This window comes from Nyctereutes procyonoides, unplaced genomic scaffold, assembly GCF_905146905.1.
Source record: "Nyctereutes procyonoides isolate TBG_1078 unplaced genomic scaffold, NYPRO_anot_genome, whole genome shotgun sequence".
Classification (NCBI taxonomy): Eukaryota; Metazoa; Chordata; class Mammalia; order Carnivora; family Canidae; genus Nyctereutes; species Nyctereutes procyonoides.
The window spans coordinates 22,791,508-22,811,869 of NW_026575024.1; the positions used below are offsets into that span (position 1 = coordinate 22,791,508).

The window sequence follows — 20,362 nt, forward strand, 5'->3', positions numbered from 1 at the left end:
GGCACTGCTGGGAGCGCGAGGCGCCAAGAGGCATCAGCCTGGCCCCTGCCTGGAGGGGTACAGGAGGCAGACACGTTGGACCTCACAGTGCACGGGCCTCTGGAATCCAGATGGGAGTGACTCAGGTGGATGAGAGAGAAAGTCTCCTGGAAGGGCAAGGCCTAAACTGAGTGGTAAATAACACAGAGGAGTTACTGAGCAAGGACTCTGGGGAAGGGTATTCTGGGCAGAGGGAACAGCGAATGCAAAGGCTGGGGGCCAGAGGACACGGGCATGTTCTGTGAATCCCAATTCATTCAGCTGAGCTGTAAGTGAGAGCACACTGGGGGCGGAGGGGACCCCAGGAGTGCCCAGAGGCAGGTGACAGAGGCCTTGGCTGCTCAGGGCTCTGTGCCATGATGAGGTATAAGGGGCTGGGTATGGTTTCTGGATCAATCGGTTTGTTTGCCTGTAGACAGTATATGGGCAGAAGACCTGGGAGGGGGCTGTGACAGTCATCTTGGCCACAGGCCATGAAGGCTAGAGCCAAAAAATGCTTGAGAAGGGGACATGAGGCAGTGAAGGAGCCCAACTTCTGCTCTATAGCTGAACCCATGGACCCACCCCAAGGGCTCCAGGTGTGAGGCTGCCTCCCCGTCGGCCTCCAGAAAAGGCCGTGTCATTTATCAAACCCAGCCTGGCAAGTGGTTCCCGGAAGTCTCGGGGCTGCTGGCCACAGGGCCCCTTGCCCACTGCTGCCCACTGCCTGTACCCCTGCCCCGTCCAGCATCAGGAGAGGGTGGTGACACATGGGGTCAGCAGAGGTCAGCTGGCTCTGGCCTCAGTGGACAGGCAGATGGCCAACACTCTATGCCAGTGCTGGGAAGGCCTGGGGTGGGGCCGGCCAGGAGAGCACTGTGGGTCTGCCCTGCTCCAGAACCTTCTGTGGCTCCTCAGTTTCTTCTGGTGGGAAGCCTCCATGCAGGGTGGTGGTGCTGAGAGGAGAGGCCTCATTCCCTGCTAACTCACTGTGGGACCCCAGGCAAGTTGCTCAGAAGGTCCCAAGTGGGACTCAGTGAGAGTCAAGGGTTCTGCTAACTACAACCAGGACAGACACTCCAGGAAGCTTGGGAATCTAGCTCACCTCTGGCCGAGGTTCCAGCCCCACCTGGGCAGGCTGCCTCACTTGTCTGAGCCTCAGCTTTGTCCTGTGTCAACAGTCTACCCGTATCCCCTGAGACCTCGGTTTCACCTCCCACAGGGCCCCCTGCAATCCAGGCTTCTGAGCCTTCCACTGCTCCTGCTGCCCAGCTCAGGGCCTGTCTCACTTAGCTCCTTCTCGCTCTCAGGGATCAGGTCCAGGGTGGCCTCCTTGGGGTGGCCCTCCCTCCCCTGCCACACTAGGTCTCCTTGTACTTCTCTGGTCACAGCGCCCATCACTGACATGACTTGACATTCATCTGAAAGGTCGGCCTCCCGAGGGGATTGTGGGCTCCACTGGGCAGGGGCCAGGCGCTCCGTTCACTGATACAGGCCCGACACCTGCTGTGGGCACAGAGCAGCCACCTCACGTGCATTTGCTGAATGAATACGGAGGCGAATGGGAGGAAAGGAAGAAGTCTAGAGGGATGGGAATATCTGTCTCATGGTGTCAAGAGGATCTGACAATACACAAAAGGCCTGGCTTGAGTGAAGGCAACGTCACTCACACGCACGCATGCACACTCCCACACACGTCTCTCACACACTCCCCATACACACGTACCACATAAAACATACACATACTCCACATACACACACACCCCACACACATGCATGAGGGGAAGTGAAGTGGCTGGGGGGTGGCCCTACCTCCCTGTCCACACCCACACTCCCCCAGAGTCCTCTGCTGAACCAGATACACGAGGGTCAGATCCACAGACGGGCAGAGGTGGGCCTGGCCCAGCGGGCAGCCAAGACCCCCAAGCTGCCCAGAGCCAACCTGCTCTGTCCCCACCCACGCTGTCCCTGGAAGGCCTCGCATATGCCCACTCCTCCAGGAATCTCTCACACCCCAAAGGTGGCAGGTTCCCCCAGAGGAAAGGTGAGAGATGCCGACACTTCCTCGCCTGTCATCACACCTTGACTTCAAGGGTGGGAGCTGGAGGTCGACGAGAAAGCTCAGAGTTCCCAGCAGTGCCAGGTGGGCACCCAGAGATGAGCTGGGGCAGCCTCCACCTCCATCTCATCCCACTCCTAGAGCGCTGGTACAGAAACAGAGACAGAGAAGGCAACAGGGGGCTCACAGTACCCAGCTGGCCTCCTGCCTGGGGTCTGCCTTCTGGCCTGGATGCCTGAGTCACACAGACCTGGTGTAAATCCTGGCTCTACCATCCACCTGCCAGGTGGTCTCAGTTTCCTCAGATGTAAGATGGAGAGGATCATAGCACCTGGCTCCCTCCACTGTAGGGGGCACACGCGGAGAATACAGGTGGTGGGGGGCCCTGCTCCCTCAGCAGCTCCTCCCGAGTTACAGGGAACCCCTCAGAGCCATCACTGCAAGCTGCCCAGTCAGCCTCAGAATCCCAAAGCCCAGCCTTCACCGTGCACACTGCCCAGAAAAGGCAGGCAAACATGCCACGGTCACACAGCAAGGCCCCGGCGCACTGAGACTTGAACCGGGCCCTCTGCAGCTGAGCCTCCCACCCTACAAGTGGATCTGTCAGAGCCGAGGAGGTGCCAGGGCTTGGCGGCAGGCAGCCGGGGGAGGGAGGGAGGCAGGCAGGCAGCTGGGGGTGGTGGGAAGAGCCTTTTTCCCCTGTCTTTAGCAAACCCGGATCCCCGTTTCCAAGCTGCGCTCCAGAGCCCTTGGTTGCTGCGTCACTGCGCGCAGTCAGCCCGCAGTGGGTGGAAGGAAAGGCTCCCTCCCTCTGGCTTGGGCTTGGGGGACAGTGAGAGGTGGGGAGCCAGGCAGGGGGTCAGGGGTCAGGATACTGAAGGCTCCCTGACATGTTCCAGGGGAAATCTCAGCTCGGTTCTCTCAGAAAGCTGAGCTAGGCGAGCCACGGAGACCTGACCCCCAGCACTTCCACAAATAGATGGAGATCGTGAGGCCCAGAGAGGCACTAGGCCTCCACTGGGGACACACAGCAGCAAACCAGCTCACCAGCCATTCCAAACCCCCATCTCCCAGTAGCTGCAAAGCAAAAGCTTTCTGGACCCACCCCTGTCACCACAGGCTCATCTGTCACTGCAGAAAGAAAAATATATGAACCCAGAGGCCTAGTTTTCACTCCCCAGCCCTGTCTCTAGGGGCACAGAGACTCCCTCCTGTGCAATCACAAACACTTCATCAGGGTGTGGTTCTGAGCCCCTGCAGTGGGGCCCAGCATGGTGTGAAGGTACACAGCAGGTGCTCAATAAGTGGTCCTATATTCCATTTATATGCCAGGATGCCTGCCCCATTTCTGCACTATCAAAGGCAGAACCTGCCCACATCACGTGCTTTCTAAAGATGACTGCCTCATGGACCAAATGTGGCTTCAGCCATTTCTGAAGGAGACTCTACGAGATGACAGATCACCCATACAGGCCTTCTTACACCGAAGGAAGAGATACAAATGCTTTGTTTGCTTTGCTGCCTTCTTGGAAACGTCTGTGTCCCCCTGCCAGGCCCCGGGGGCTGCTGTACATGAGGGATCTGCCCCTTCATCGAGGGATCCCTGGACTCCAGCCTCTTGTTCTCCCTCTGTTGTGCTGTACCCTGGTCCCTCCTCAGCACCTATGCCCCCTCCCATTGCCCCTGGAGCCTGACAAATGGGCCATCTCCCAGAATGGTGTCAGTGAAGAGCAAAGGGGTGGGGAAGGGCCATGGCTCTCCTCTTGTTAACAGCCATGAGACCCAGCAGGCCTCTGGTGGGGCCCAGGAGTCACTGCTGACATCCAAAGGCTCTCCTGAGCCTGCTCTCAGCTCAGGCCAAGCTCTGCCTCCAGAGAGTGGCCAGGTTCCCACAAGCCAGGGTTCAGGTCTGCCACATTCAATTCCCATGGCCCAATGCCCACCTCTGCACACACACACATACACACACACACACACACACACACACACACACACATCACTGCTGGTGAACACATCTCCAGAATGTGGGTGAAGACCAGATTCTATACTCTAACCGGCTTGGATTCAAATCCTAGCATGGCCACTTGGTCATCTCTGGGGCCTGGTGGGGCAACTACAGCTCTCTGTGCCTATCTTCTCATCTGTAAAATGGGGATGATGATAGGGAGTGATGGTACTAAAGGAGGGGCTGAATTTGGGTGCTTAGAGCTTGTGCTCACTAAACAGAGGGCCCGACACCACACTTGGCTCCTGGGAGTCGGTCACCAGTGCTTTGTACAGTGAGTGGGTGTTAGCCACCGACACCGTTGCCATGATCAGGATCATCACGAACAGCAGCAGGGATCCCCAAGCCTGGTTTTGCAACCAGCCCTGGTGAAGGGTGTAGCAAAATTCTCCAAACAAAATTTGCTTCCATTCATTTTGGGTTTTTGAAAAGGCCACGTCAGACAGCTTGGCGGGGAGGAGGCGGCATTGCGAAACCCAGCACAGAGGGATCCAGAGCCCCACTCCTCGGCTCAGGAAATGATGTGCCATCAGCTAGCAACAGGCTCCTGTATGCTGGCACCCCCCAGGGCTCCTGGGCTGTGGGCTTGCCTCCAGCCACCCTCTGAGTGACCTTGGAAAGCCACCCAACCTCCCAGAGCCTCAGTTTCCTCATCTGTTAAATGGAGACAATATCCCTTTTCATTACTATCTCTGCGAGTGGTGGGAAGATGCGGACATATATGTCTCTTGCAAATTGAGCACTGTACGTGCTCTGAAGGCCTCCGTCCTTCCCGGGGGCAGACACTGTGGGCAGGATGTCCCCCCACTATGGGCCACAACAAAAGAAAAACAGGTCAAGTGAGTCTCAGAGGGCCCCCCACAAGAGTCTGATGAAGTCAAGGGTGGGTTTGTCTTCGGTCCGACACACAGGAAGCCTCTCACCAGTGACGGCCTTTCCCAAAAAGGGTGCAGTGAGAGTTTGCATGACGGGTTGCCCCTCCCAATAGAGCCAATCCCTGCATTCCCTTAGCTGACAGGATTGACTGTTACAAGAAACTGTTGAGCCTCCTCAGCCCCCTGTTGGCCCTGGCTCCACGGGCTAACACACACTGCCCTCCAAAGGGCTAACACGCATTGCCTTCCAAAGCCACTAGAGCACACCAAGCCCCATCCCAGCTCTCCACATGGCCCAAAGAAGAGGTAGGGCCTGGAGAAGCCCTTCCTGGGCTGTCAAGATCACAGAGTCCACACCGGGAGGGGTGGAAGTTCTCTGAGGTCACAAGGTCCAAGCTTGCACTGTACCAAGGGAGCCGAGAGAGGGGACATGTCGCATCCAAGGGCACACAGCAAGGCAGCAACAGGGCTCCAGGCACTGACCAGACACTCATCATGCTGGCACGTCACCCACCTCCAGGACCAACCTGCTGTGACTGCCCCCCATCCCCTGGCCCACCCGGCACATGGCTGCCTCCCAGCCTTGTTAATATAGTTCTCTCAGTCGACAGTGCCCTTCCCGCCATTCTCCATCTACCCAAATCCTTCTAATCCTCCAAAATCCACTCCAGATCTAGTGCATGTCCTCAGGAAGCACCTCCCACAGGCCCCAACTCATGGCCCCTTCCCAGCACTGGGCAGCACCAGCCTCCACCACCAGGAGAGGCCTGACAGGATGATTACAGTTCACAGAGCAGGGACCCATGGGATTGACTCTGTCTCCGTGTGTGTGGGGCCACTGAGCAGGTCTCGGGAAGTCCTGGTGGCCCGAAGACAGAATGGAGCATTAAGAAATGGTGGACAAGCTAGTGGACAGACTGGTGACCTACTGAAAGAAAGTAAGCAGGTGATGATGTGTGTAATGAACTGGCAGAAATAAATGCCAGACCAGATTCCCCCAAAGACACAGGCTCCTGCCCAAGCATGTTCCTCACTCTCTGGTAGAGTCTCTGGGGTCCCAGAGACAACACTGGAATTTTAGAGGCCATAGGCCTATAACCCTACAGAGCCTGGCCAAATGCTTTTGAGTTTGCAGGCCCAGCTGGAGGCAGGAACTCATATGAATGGTCGTGTTGACAACTGGGGCTGGCCAAGGCTCTCACCACATCCTACTACCCAGCCCTTGACTTAGAGTGGCCCAAACGACGCATGTCCATCCATTTATTCAGCCAAAGAAATGGACGGAGGGCCCAGGATGAGCCAAGACCTGTTCTCAGCACCAGTGGGATGGCATGAGGAGGCAGGCGTGGCCCTGCTACCCTCCGCACTGGCTATATGGAGAGATGTCCGATAATAAGGAACAGTGATGGGGATAGGGAAGACAGAAGCCCGCTGGGACCATGGTGACAGGGAGACAATCTGGCCTGGGTGTCAGGGAAGGTTTTCTTCTGAAGCGATACCTAAGTTGAGATCTGGATGATGAGTAGTAATTAAGTAGGCAAATTGTGTGTGTGTGTGAGGGGGGGAGGGGGATGTTCAGGCAGAGGAACCAGCGTGTGCAAAGACCCTGGGGCTAGAGGCAACGTGTCCTGTTCCAGGAAATGAAAGCAGGCCAGGGGGACCGGAGCCAAGGAGGGAGGGGAGGGACTGCAAGATGTGGCTAGAGAGGTAGCTAGTCTGGGGGGAGGCTAGGCTTCATTCTGGGAGCAGTGAGCACTTACTGAGTAGCCATGGTGTGCTTTTTGAAAAAAACTCCACATTCAAGATTTTATTAATTTGCATTTCAGAATGTTTAAATGGAAGTGTTTAAATGCACTATAGTCAGATAATGCTACTTTTTAACGCTTTTTGGAATGAGTGGATCTATCAATTAATCACAGATATATGGGAAAATAGAGACCAATTGCTCCTGTCCCACAGAGCACCCAGGAGAATTCCACAGAGCCTCCCCATCACATAGAAACACTGGCATTTAAGAAGCCGGTGGCCCATCAACTGCACGAGAACTTAACGAGATGCCGGTGGGTGCCCCTGGTACGTCCAATTCATCACCGAGTCTTACAAAAGCTCCAAAGTACACAATCTATGCTTAGTTCCCAGTGCTGTTCAGCCTCTTTTCAAAAACAGCAATTCAGCTACCAGGCAGCCTTGCACCCAGGGCACACCCTCAAACCTGCGGCTGCATCTCAAGGCTGCTACCAGCCGGATGCTGCCCTGGGTCCCACAAACCTCAGCGATTAAGCCTGCTCTACCCCATACTTTCTCTCCAGTCCGGACCTTGCACTCCACCCCCAGCACCTGGGACAGACTGCCTACCTACCCCCTGCCCCCCAGAGGGTGGGGACCACACCAGCTCATCATGTATCCCTAGCGCCCCGCACAGGCCCAGTCCAGTCTCTGATGGTTGAAGGAAGGAAGGGTGCCGTGGACATCACACACAAGCACACTCCCAGAAGTTGAGCTGCTGTCTCTGGGCTCCAGGAAGACCCAGGAGTCCTGGCGCACCCCCGCCACAGCACAGGCACACGCACACAAGCCTGTCCCACGTGCACAGCCAGTGTCTCCAGGAGCTGCTGGGAACACACTCCGCATCTGCCGCTGCCTGGCCTCTGACAGCCCAGCTGGCTCAGCTCCGCTCCGGGGCCTGGCGGTAGCTCCCAACACTCCAGCCACCAATGGGTCACCCAGCTCTGCGGCCCCACCCAGCCCTGCTGCCCATGGGAGTCTGGCTCAGGCCCCTCAGGCCACCATGGGACCAGACAGCCCACAGTTCCCTCAGTGGGACAGAAACTGGGTTCCTCCAACAGCCACTCTCTGAGATGATCCCATACAACCTCGTTCCACCACCTTGAGCCTGGAAGAAAACACAGCCCCCTCCCACAAGTGACAGCACAGAGGCAGAGGCAGCCAGGACCCCGGGGAGCTGGGCTGAGAGTGGAGGTGCAATGAGAGTAGAGGTAGACCAGTCCAGCTTCCTGGGGCTGGGGACTGCAGCCCCCTCCCACTCTGTCATTTCCACTCGCAGGCAGGTGGGGGTGCAGGAGCCCTCCCCCCCCCCACACTAGCACAGCCCTCCAAGCTTGAGGCTTCCATCCCCAGACATCCCATCCACCCCCTTGTTGCCACCCCCATAACTGGCCTTTGCCAACCCATAACCCCTTTCCCCATCTCATTTCCCCCCACAACATCAACAGTCTCTGGCTGCCCGCCCCTCTGCAACACAGGCAGCTCTGAGGAAGGGAGAGGGAGAGGGACGAAAGCATAGGGGAGCGGAAGGATGGAGGGGGATCGGAGCCGGTAGGTTAGGTCGAAAGAGGCAAGGGGCCGTCATCACATGTACAGGTAGCACATGTCCCCTCCCACCAGGCCCCGCACATCTGGACCCTGCTGGCCGGTCCACCTGCCACGGGCTCTGAACGCGTACCCCTTTCACCGCGGGGCGCCGCACGTGGGGGCCTCCCGTGGCCATGTGAGCGCCCCCCCAGCCCAGGAGCCAGGGTCAGCCCGGCCCCTCCCGGGTACGCCAACAGGGAGGGGGCGCCCTGCAGCGCTGGGGGGGTGGGGTTGCCCCCGCCCCCTCCCCAGATGCCAGGTCCGGGAGAAGAGCTCGGAAGGGGGGAGCTGGTTGGGCAGGCTCCGGGGCCGCCGAGGCGGGATGCAGGCAGCCGGGCTGAATGGAGGCATGTCCGGCCGCTGGCAGAGCTCTCCCTCTCCCCGCTCCAAGACCGGTGGGCAGGGGGGCGGTCTTCCTGACCCCTGGCGGCCCTGCGGATTGGGGGTCGGCCCGAGGAGGGGCTCCCCAGCTTTGGCAGCCCGTTGGCATGGGAGAGTCCGCGGGAAAGAGAGGAGGAATGGGGGTCCGGCCCAGGACAGGGGGGTTCCGGGCCCCGGGCACGCCGCCCTCCCCGGCCTGGGGGTCCGGGAAGACCTAGATGGGGGATCGCGCCCAGCGAAGGGGGCTTGCCAGCCGCAGAGCCGCCCCCTCGGCTCGGGGGCTCAGAAGACAGAACGGGCAGGGGGAGGGGGCTTTCTGCGCCAGCGCCGCCCCTCGGTTTCGGGAGGTCTGTCCGGGAGGAGACTCGCAGCGGGGGTCTCGCCGAGGGACGGGGCGCACCGGCCCCGGAAAGGGGGTCGGGCCGCCGCGCGCCACCCCCGCGCCCTCACCTGCGCCCGGCGCCTCGGCCGCCTCCGGCCCGCTCGGCCGCTGCGCTGCGCCGCTGCCGCTGCTGGTCCGCTCGCAGCTCCGCCGCCTAGGCCCCGGCCCCGGCCCCGGCCCCGGCCCCGGCCCGCGGGCGCCCCATGCCTCTCCTCCGGCCGGCGCGGCGCCCCAGATGCGGCTGCGGGAGGAGGAGCCGCGCGGCCCCGGCTCCCCGAGAGCGGCGGGGAGGGGGCGGGGGGCGGGGAGAGGCGCGCGGGGGAGGGGGCCGCGCGGCTGCGCCCAAAACCAGGCGCGGATCCGGCCCCCGGCCCGGGGCTGGGCGGGGGGTGGGGGGCGCGCCGTTGCCAGCGCCCACCCCCACCCACGCCCCCGCAACCCGGAGGGGAGGGGGAGGGTCTCCGCGGCCAGCGACGCGCGGTCGCGAGCCGGAAGGGCGCTTGGAGATCCGCGGTCGGCCGCCCAGAGAGTGCAGGCTACCGGCACAAGGTCACACAGCGTGGGCTGCAGCAGCGCGGGAACCGGGAGCCCCAGCCTACAGAGCTGCGCTGCGGGCACCCAGCTTGGTGAGCGCCGGCTGATGGAAGGGGGTAACTGAAGCCCACACCGGACGAGACTGGTCCGGGTCCACACCGTGGAAGTCAGGAGGCTCCTGGGATTCGAACTTGGGGCTCCTGCGCCTGGGAACGTGAGCCCTGTCCTGGTGACCCATTTCCTGCAGGCGCCTCCTCGCCTACGGCAGCACAGGGGTTAAAACAATCCCGGGATGGACCTGCACTGGGTACTCCTCCTACTTCTGGGGCTCTGCGATCATAGATGAGAGATTGCCGCTTCTGAGTCCCAGTTTCTCCACCTGTAAAATGGGGACGACACTAGTGTTGTACCCACAATCTGGGTTGAGGAACCAAAGAGATAATAGATGTAAGCTTCTTGACAGTGCCTGACATTCAGTAGGTGTCAAATGAATGCTCTCACCGTCCCTGGCTCCCACATCTCCCAAGAATGCTAGTTGAATGCAAATCGAGTTAAAACAGTGTTAAAGGGTGGTGTTCAAAGCGGAGCATAGCCCATTTTTCCAGCTTCACCCACCAGCTGCTGACCCTGCCCACATCTCCAACCCAGAAACAGGGGTTCCAGCACTTCCCTGCCTTTCCCTGTGCCAGCAATGCCTTCCCACCGTCTCCGCCCAACAAATTCCTATTCATCCATCAAAGCCCAGAGCAAACAGTTGCATGCTCCAGCTGCTCACACTCCCTACCAGTCCATCCATGCCTCCCTTCACCATTCCTAGTGTCTGATATAGGTTTGTCCCTGTTTTGGTGGGCCTTGACAACCGCAGTGAGAATGTCACTCAGAAGAGATGACACCATGAGAACTAATTCTGCCCAAGAGAGCTCCCTGGAGGAGGTGTGGCTGCAGCAGAGCCTAGAAGGAGAAGTGAGGTTAGAGCTCTGGGAGGAGGAAACACAGACAGAATGTGGCCAGCAAAGAGGTGACTGTATGTCTGGGCAGGGTGTCATAGGGAAGAGAACTGCCTGGAACAGGTGGAAGGAACTTGTTGTCTAAGCCGGGAGCCAGTAAGAGTCAGGAGCCCGGCAGCAACCTGCCAATATGTGGTCAGGTCAAAGATGAGTGGGCTTGGCCCTCAAGAACACCTCACACATGGTTCCCAGGAGACTTGTACAAGGATGTTTAAGCAGTATCATTTGTGATAGTGGAAAGCTGGACACTACCTGACTGTCCATCACCCAGAGACTGGATAAATCATGATGAATTCAGACAATGGAAAATTCTCCATGCCATGATCATCAAAACAGGTGAATGTGAGCCACATACATCTATGAAGATAAATCTCAAAAACACACTGTTGATTCATCTTGTGAAAAATAGGAGTTGTACGTTTATGATTTGTGTACTCTTTGTATGAATTTTATACTTCAATATAATTTTTTAAAAATAAAAAAAATATATGGGTTACCTGGGTGGTTCAGCTGGTTAAGCGTCTGACTCTAGATTTGGGCTCAGGTCATGATCTCAGGGTCATGAGATCGAGCCCCGCTTCAGGCTCTGTGCTCAGCACAGAGTCTGCTTAGGATTCTCTCTCCCTCTACCCCTCTCCCCACTTGCACACTCTCTCTCTCTCTCTCTCTCTCTCTCTCTCTCCCTTCTCTCTTTCTCAAATAAAAAAAATAAATAAAATCTAAAAAAAATACATTGTTGGATGAAAAAAGCAAATTGCAGATGGAAAACACAGTTTGATGCCAGATATATAAAGTTTGAAAACATGCAACACAACACTGTATATTGTTTAGGGACACATATATATGTAATGCAAGTGTAAAAACACATACAGGAGTTATAAATACCAATTTCAAAATGGTAGTGACCCTGAGGAAGAGAGGGAAGGGAATGTAACAGGGGCTTCAAGTACACTTGAAATGGTTTTTCTTGAAGAAAAAAAAAAAAACAAAGAAGATTAATTTGAGAGAGAGAGAGCGCATGCATGTGCACAGCAGGGAGAGGCAGGAGAGGAAGACAGACTCAGGCTGAGCACACAGACCCAGAGATCAGGACCTTAGCCAAAACCCAGGAGTCTGGTGCTTAACGGACTGGACCATCCAGGTGCCCCTTGAAACGATTTATTTCTTAAGTTGGGTGATGGGTACCTGAGTATTTGTTATACTATTCTCTAGACTTTTTTGTGAACATGAAACATTCATAATGTATTAATACTTTTTTTAAAAGATTTATTTATTCATGAGAGACAGAGAGAAAGAGAGGCAGAGACACAGGCAGAGGGAGAAGCAGGCTTCATGTAGGGAGCCCCATGTGGGACTTGATCCCAGGACTCCAGGATCACGCCCGGGGTCAAAGGCAGGCACTAAATGGCTGAGGCACCCAGGGATCCCCAATAATTTTTTTTTTATTTTTTAAAGAAAGTCAGGTAGTGCTTGGGAAAGCGATTGGGAGCCATTGCTGGTTCTTGAGTGTGGTTGTGATATGGGGAGTGGACTGGAAGTGGCAAAACTAGAGAAGGAAGGTTGGGGGAGGCTTGTGTAACAGTCTAGGAGAGAACTGTAAAGGCCTGAACCGAGACTGGAACAGAGTTATGGGGAGGCAGAGAAGGATGGGAAAGATTTAGAGGGTAAACACTGGTGTGCTTAGGCAAGGTCACAAACTTAAAAGTCCTTAGGGCCTGGGCAGGCCATTTAAGAGGGTATGAGCATGAAGTCATGGGGTAGGTAGGTGCCACCCCAGTGCCAGCTGATTGTTGCCATGTGGCAAAGAGGCCAAGCAGGGCCACATCGTCTCTTTCTCTCTCTCTCTCTCTCTCTCTCTCTCTCTCTCTCTCTCTCTCTCTCTCTTTTTTAAGAGAAATCAGCAACTCATGTTTTTTTAATGCAAAATCTCCTGAATATAAATTATGGCAACTGAGTTGAAAAGAGAATTAACTCTGTAGGGGCCAAGCCATTCTGGTTTGCAGTCCCCTTAATGAGGAAAAGACCCAAGGAGATAAAATGAAGGGACCACGGCACGAAGTTTTCCTGCCTGTGAAGCTAAAGAAGCTCACAGCTCATGCAGAAGTCAGGGAGGGCTTCCTGGAAGAACTGACAGTGGGCAGTGAAGCAGAAGGTATTTCAGGATGAGAGAACAGCAAATATAAACACAGGAGCTGAACTGAGTGAGTCCAAAAGAAAAACTAGCAAAAAACACCAACAGGGTGTCTCACAGAAGGGGAACAGATGGCCAGTAAACACACAAGGAGGTGCATGACCTCATTAGTCATCCTGGAAATGTAAATCAAGACTATGATGAGATGCTACTTCATACCCATTTGACCGACAAAAACAAAAAAGTCTCACAATACTAAGTGTCAGGGAAGAAGTAGATCAATGTAGCTCTTCTATTGGCTGAGGGGAGGGTGTGATGATATATCACTGTAACCCAGCAACTCCACCCCTGGATACTTGTGCTCAGAAATACCCGTGCATATGTGTGCTCAGCCAGTGCTTGTCAAACTTTAATGTGCATGGAAATCATCCAAGGATCTTGTAAAAAGGCAGATTTTCATTCAGTGAATCTAGGGCAGGGCCTGAGATTCTCCATTTCTAACATGTTTCCCAGTGATGCCAAGGCTGTTGATCCCCAGACCACATTTGGTGGAGCATGAGGAGAAAGGCACAAGAATATCCATAGCAGCACTGTTTGTAATAGCAGAAATCCTGACAACAATCCGATCATCAGTTGACAAGAGAATGAACAAATAAATGAATTATGGTATAGTCATACACAGCCCTCAAAATGAATGAATCTCAGCTACACTCAACAACATAGGTGAATTCTCATCAACATAGCATTTAGTGGGGCACCTGGGTGGCTCAGTGGCTGGCTGAGCATCTTCCTTTGGCTCAGGGAGTGATCCCAGGGTCTGGGGATCCAGTCCCACATCGGGCAACCTGCAGGGAGCCTGCTTCTCCCTCTGCCTATGTTTTGGCCTCTCTGTGTGTGTGTGTGTCTCATGAATAAATAAATAAAATCTTTAAAAACACACACATACACACATAGCATTTAGTTAAAAAAAACTATGTACTGTTTTTATTTTAAAATTAGTAAATAAGTAAAAATACATTGTTTAAGCATTCATACATGTAATAAAATGAAAACAAACTAGAGAAGTATAATTCAAAATTCAGAATAGTAATACCCTCAGGCAGAGAGCCAGGGAGTTAGGAAGGACTATAGAAGAGGACAGAATGACTTAAACCAAGTAGAGTCTATTTGGCAGCAGGTACCCTCCAGCCCTGGGTAAGGACCGGCTCTGGTAACAACTAGATCTAGATAGTGACCACATCTAACTAATGATGAGATTTGGCTTATGACCAAAGCAGATAATGTCCAGATCCTTTACGACCAGATCTGGGGATGCCTTGGCCCTGGTGCCATTCTCCATGTAAGTCAGGTTCTGGACAGGCTGGGCGGGCCCCTTGGGGAAAGGGAGAGGGGGAGCCTCCCAGAGCCCCTGCAGCCAAGGGCTGGCCTCCTTCCCAACCTATCCTATATCCCAAACCTTCTTCTAAACAACCTTTGGGCCTGATGCTCTATCCCACCCTGGCTTAGCCTCTATATCTCTGGACTTGACCAGTACACCAGCCTCCTCCCATGGCTCCTGCTCCAGTCTACCCCCTCCCAAGCCACCCTTCACACCAGCTGCAGAGAGATGTTTCTATAACACGGATCTGTGCCAACTCTCTGCCCAGAACCCTGCAATGGCTTCCTAGCCCTCAGAGAGAAAGTGTGAAGCCTTTAACCTGGTCTTCAAAACCCTTCACCATTTGGTCTTTGCACTCATTCCTAATTCAACTGTGGTCAAATCCCGGGACTCAGGTATAGGCTTTGCATCCTCCTAAGGACAAGCTCTTTCATGCCTCCACCTGTGCAAGTCCTCCTACCTGGAATGCCTCTTCCTCACTGCATGCTCACCCTTCAAAATTCAACTCAATGTCACTTACTCTGGGGAAACCTTCCCTGACTTCTGCACCCCACTCCTGGGTTGTCACCTCCAAATACTTAATTTATCTCCTTTTAGTATTACAAAGATTTATGTATTTCTTTGTCAGCTTTATTGAGATGTACAACCTGACATGTACACACACACATACACACATATATATATACATGCACACACACACACACACATACATATACATTGTGGAACGATCACCACAATCAAGTTTATTAACTTATCCATCACCGCACAGTTACCTGTTTTCTTGTAGTGAGAACACTTAAGATTTTACCGTCTTTGCAAGTTTCAAGTGTACAATACAATATTAGCTCTAGACTCCTCAAATGCTTTATGATGACCAAGACACATGATGTCTCAAACACCTCGTAGCAGCCGCTGTTGGTGCCTTTCTGGGACTCCAGCTAGAACCGTGGTGGACAGCTCCCAGACACACGTCTCCACTTTTCTGCCTGATGGCATTTTCTGAAGTCACAAGAGCTTGCTCTGTCCAAGCACAGGACCACTTGGAAATGGAGGGGGAGTGGATGCCTCCAGGAGCAACCTTCAAACGTGACAGTCAGGCACCAAGGGGGAAATGGCCAGCCTCCACACTGAGGTGTCCTCTCCACTGTTTCTTAGAAATATCTAGACAGGATGGAGTTCCACTAGGCGCTTACTGATTTTATTGACATTGTCTCCTGCCCAGCCTCACTCTCCACATGCTATTCCTCCTACTTACTGGGATCACCTCTCAAATAAATTCCATGTGCTCAAGTCACTGTCTCAGGGTCTGCCTCTGGGGGAAGCCAGAGTAAGCCAACACCTGTTTGTTTCCAACTCTCCCCTTGACTGGAAACAACTCCTCGAGGCGTGGGGCCACACTGAATTCACCTTCAATTCTGGCATCCAACAGTCTGGGTTCAAATCTCGACTATGCCGCTTGCATCTGTGCCACCTTGGCCAGGTCATTCACTTCCCTATACGCGAAGACTCAGCCAAAATAAGTAGGAGAGTCCCAGATGGTTAATGAGATAGATCCAAAAGTTGGGGGAGGGGGAGCTTTGTAGGTCTTTGCCCTCTTCCTTCTTTCAACTGTGTTCTCCAAATTTTTTGGGTGTTCACGTATTCCTTTGCTTTCCTTTGCTTTGTTTTCACAGTGTGAAAGGAGTCTGGGCTCCACAGTGAGCAGGCCTGGGTTCAAATCTTGGTTCTGTCATATACTGGCTGTGGCTGGGCAAGTCACCCAATCTCACTGGGCCTCAGTTTCCACACCTGAGAAATGGACACAAGAATAGATACCTACTTTGCAAAGTGGTTGTGACTTCTATGATGGAAGCTTCTTGTAAACCACACAGTGAGTTGAAAGCCTGAGTTATTGTCATCCCTGGGGCTGGCATCAGGCCTGGCATGGAGGAGGTGCCTGGGAAATGTTTGGAGAATAAAATGAGTGAAGCTGGTAGTAGAAACGCCAGGGTGTTCCTTATCTCATTCATTTACTTCTTCATTCATTCAGTATTCACCAATACCCACTTAGGCTAAGCCCCGTGCTGGGCAGTGGGAATGCAGGGCTGTAGGAGGAACATCTCTGTCCTCAGGAGGTTTGCCATCTTCAGGGGAGACCCAAGAAAACCCACCATTCCCAGAGGGGTCCTGACCAAGTGTCAAGGAAGTGTGGGAAGGCTTCTGGGGAGAGGTGATGCCCGAGCCTGATAAGCAAGGGAAGAACAAAGTGGACATCCCAGCATGAGGGGACAGTGCACCAACGTCTGAAGGCCAGACCAAGCCCACACAAGCCACTATGTGTAGTTCAGTGGGGCAAAAGCCTCAAGTATTCAAAGGTGAGGCCAGAAAGGTCAGCAGGGACTGGATCATCATGACTTTGAAATCCTCTCAGGAGTCATGATTTTCAGTTGAAGGTGATGGGGATCTATGGAAAATGAAGACAAAATTAGGAAAGAATCTTTGACTTCCTTTGTGAACCAGGACAAGCCGTTTTGCCTCTCAGAGCTTCAGTGCCCTCAGCTGTACAATGGGGCAAAAAGATCACAATAGGGATGCTTTGAGGGCTTGAAATAAGGTATGCTCATTGCCTGGCAGTGGAAGATGCTGAGGGGATATGAACTGAATGAATGAGTGAGTGAATGAATGAATGAATGAATTTCTGCCAGGATTAGGGGTCCCTGGTATCTTCACTCATACTATCTGAACCCTGGAACCCAGCCCCCTCCCCCTTATCCTACCATTTCCTGCTCTGCCTCTTGTAGTAGGGCCTCCTACTACAGACTGGATGACTGGAACTTTCCTAGGGTCATGAAGTGAGTTAAGAGCACAGTGAGGTTCAGTGCTCTGTCCTTGCTCTGTGGTGCCAGAAATGCTTTTTCTCTGCCCCTCAATATGGATTTGCCTCCAGGCCCTGCCCTGGTGCTTTCTGGGCTGGGGAGGTGCTTGGGTTCCATTGTCTCTTTGGAGGGCCAGAGCTGCCTGCCTCTGCCTCCCAGATGCCTGAGCCACCATCTGCTCCCACCCGAGCCCTCATCTCTTTTCTTAAAATAATTCCTCCCGTTTCCTTGGAGACATCTCTCACATGGAGGAAAGGAATGGAGGGAGGGAGGGAGGAAGGGAAGAGGACAGGTTGGGTCCCATTTCCTGAGTACCTACTGTGTGTCAGGCCTGCCCCTCATTCCACTGAAGTTTGGAGACGTGACTTCATGTGCCCTAGATCTCAGAGTGAGTAAGAGCTGAGTCAGGATTTGAACCTGGGTCTGAAGGGCTCATGTCACATGAGGGAAATGTGCATTTGGTACTGCCCTGACTCCACGTCCTAGTGTCCAAGGCACTGCCCATCCCCCCAAGTCATCCTCTCTTATTGATCAATTTAGAGAACACTTAGGAGATGTGTCATATGTTATGCTCAGGGGGTCAGAAGAGTGTCTCAGATGTGAACAGGATAAAGTCTTTTCCCTTGAAATAGTGTATGCAGGAAGTAGAAGGAGCAGAAGGACCACTGGCCCATTTATTTCCTTTACATATACCAAAGGCTTCAGAGGGGCCATTTCAATTGATCCTCCAAATACTCCAGCTTGGGGGATTTAAGAGCACCATTTTTTCAGAGAGGAAACTGAGGTCAAAAGGAGTAAATACAGTTATTCAAGGATACAGAGGGAGTAAGTGGTAGAATCAGGAAAAAGTCTCAGACATAGAAGATAACTTGCTGGAATTGCCCCCAGAGACCTGCACAGAGCACTGCTGCAGGATATGGAAGGGAGTGATGGTTGGGAGCCCAAGGATCCTCAAATGAAGGCAAGAAAACAGAAGGATGTGGACATATGGGTCTCAGCCCCCTTTCTGGCCTCAGCCTTCTTGAGCCAGCTCTGTGGCTGATAGTACCAGGGTTTCTGATACCACCAGCCCAAGCAGAGAGACAAATTCCACCTGTCTTATTATCTAATAAATCCCACTCAAAACATCTCACGGATATGCCTTACCCAGTGAACATCTGGTCAACCCTAAGTACTTGTGTCCTCTCTTTAGCCCTACAGAAGCAGACCAACTGGCTGACTGCGCTAGTCCAAATCTTGGGTTTGGAGACAACTTTCACATCTGATGGCTAAGCCTAGGACAATAGAGGCTATTTCCCAGGATTTCTGGCAGAAGTGTGGAATCACTATCATATCAAAATGCCTATGTATTATGTATACACAGATTACAGCCTAATGCTCATTTTCCCATTCTGCATTGCAGGGCTTACTTCAGGACTGTGGCAACCCCACAGCAGACAGGGAAAGAAGGGAAGGAATCCCACGTGCAGGGACTAGCATGAACAGCATGAAGGAGACACAGCGGATTCAGAGAAAAGCAAATAGCTGAGGGCTGGTGCATGGGGAGAGCAGCAGAGTGAAGGCCAGAGCAGGGGTTTGAATCAGGAAAGACCTTGAGTGACAGGTGAACAGCTCAGAGCAGTGCTGTCACAGGGTTTAGAACATAGGGAAGATGTGATTCAACATTATTTAATGGTGGCCAGTGTGGAAGATGGCTTTCAAGGTGTGAGATGGGATGAGGCCACTGCCACCATCCAGAGGAGAGATGATGGGCCCAGGCTTGGCTGGAGCTATGAAAAGTGAGAGGAAGGGGATAGTTGGGAGAGAAGGTGAAGAGGCAGGGAAAGTTGTGGATAGATCTGGATAGGGGTTAGGGAAAGGGAAAAAGGAGGCTCAAGTTTCTGGTGTGAGTGGCTGGTAAGGTCCCTGCGATGAGAGGTCTGGGCAAAGGGCAAAGGAAAGGAGGGCCTACTGGGGTACCTGAGTCGTGTGAGGTATCTATGGGGCACATGGGGCTGCTCCTCCTACGGGCTCCATGTTTCACAGTTTTCTGAGGTGTCAATCCACAAACTCCCTGGAACCTTCCTAAAACCCTGTGAGGTCACCACCATTTTTCTCAGAGAGAAAATTCAAGGCTCAGAGACTGATGATGACTGATACAAGGGTTCAATGAGTAAGCGATAGAGCTAGATTTTCTGCCTTCAAGACCAAAGCTTCTCTTGTGTACTCAAGGAGCATCCCAGTCATGCTGAGGCTTCTAAGAAGATGTCCAAGAAAATGGGCAACTAGGGGAGTGGCTGGTGCTGGAGATGGAGCGATCAAAGATATGGAGTAGACAAGGTCAGTCATAGAGAGGACATTGGGAGACAAGACATTCACCTGAGCAGAATCTCAAGAATCAGCAGCCTTTAAGAATTGAGCAGAAGAGTCTAAAAGGATGTGAGCAGCGAAGCAGAAGGAAAACTGAGTGTATGCTGCAGCAGAAGGAAAACTGAGTGAGAGCTGCAGCAGAGCTGGGGAAGACCATGCTTCCAGAAGGAGAAAGTGGCCAAGAGTGTTATGACATGACTGCTTTTCCTGCGCTGCTCATACCTGGGGCCCGTGGCAACGCTCCAAGGAGACAATAAGTGTACTTTGAAGCTGTAGAGTGCTGGATACAGGCCAAGGGTAACTGTTCTGGTCCAGGCTCTGCTACCCCCTCTACCAGGTGACCTTGGACAAATTCCTTTTCCTTTCCAGACCCTTGTTTCTTCCTCTGTCCAATAAGAGGGTTCCAATTCTGGAAATACTCCTTTATTTATACTATTAATTCAAGAAATTTTTACTGAAAAACTGCTATGTGCCAGACACTGTTCTAGGAATTTGAGAGACTTTAGTAAACAACACAGGTAAAGACCCAGCCCTCCTAGTGCTTTCATCTAGTGAAGGGAACTAGTCAATAAATAAAAAAAGCAATAAAAAAGTAAACAATACAATTTATTAGGTGGTTATAAGTTCTATTTAAAAAAGGGGAAAAGATCAGGGTAAGTAGAGTAGGGGGGTGCTGGAGTTGGTGCAGATTATTTATTTTAAATTGGGCAGTTAAACAACACTCACTGAGAAGGTAATATGTGAGCAAAAGAGTGGAGGCATGACATCCTTGCAGATATCTGGGGGAAAGCATTCCAGTAGAGGGAGCAGCCAATGCAAAGGCTTTAATGTGAGAGATGCTAAGATCCTCCCCCTACAAAACATCTGAAAATGCTAGATTAAAAATATATATGTGGAAATGGACAAGTCTTAAAGTAGAGAAATCCTGTCATATCAGAAACAAGGCAGGAATGTGAGACCAAGAAGATAAACTGGCACTGAAGCTGCAGGTGTCATGCAGACACCTACAGCTCAGG

General features: G+C 53.1%; 1 protein-coding gene across 1 annotated transcript in view; it reads right to left on the reverse strand.

The window, feature by feature from the left end:
* The window catches only part of DLGAP4 (DLG associated protein 4), a 194,849-nt gene extending 185,630 nt beyond the window's left edge, over positions 1–9,219 (reverse strand). The window contains 1 exon segment of the mRNA XM_055300568.1: positions 9,161–9,219. The gene's annotated coding sequence lies outside the window, so the exon portion shown is untranslated.
* Between the last annotated feature and the right edge of the window lie 11,143 nt (positions 9,220–20,362).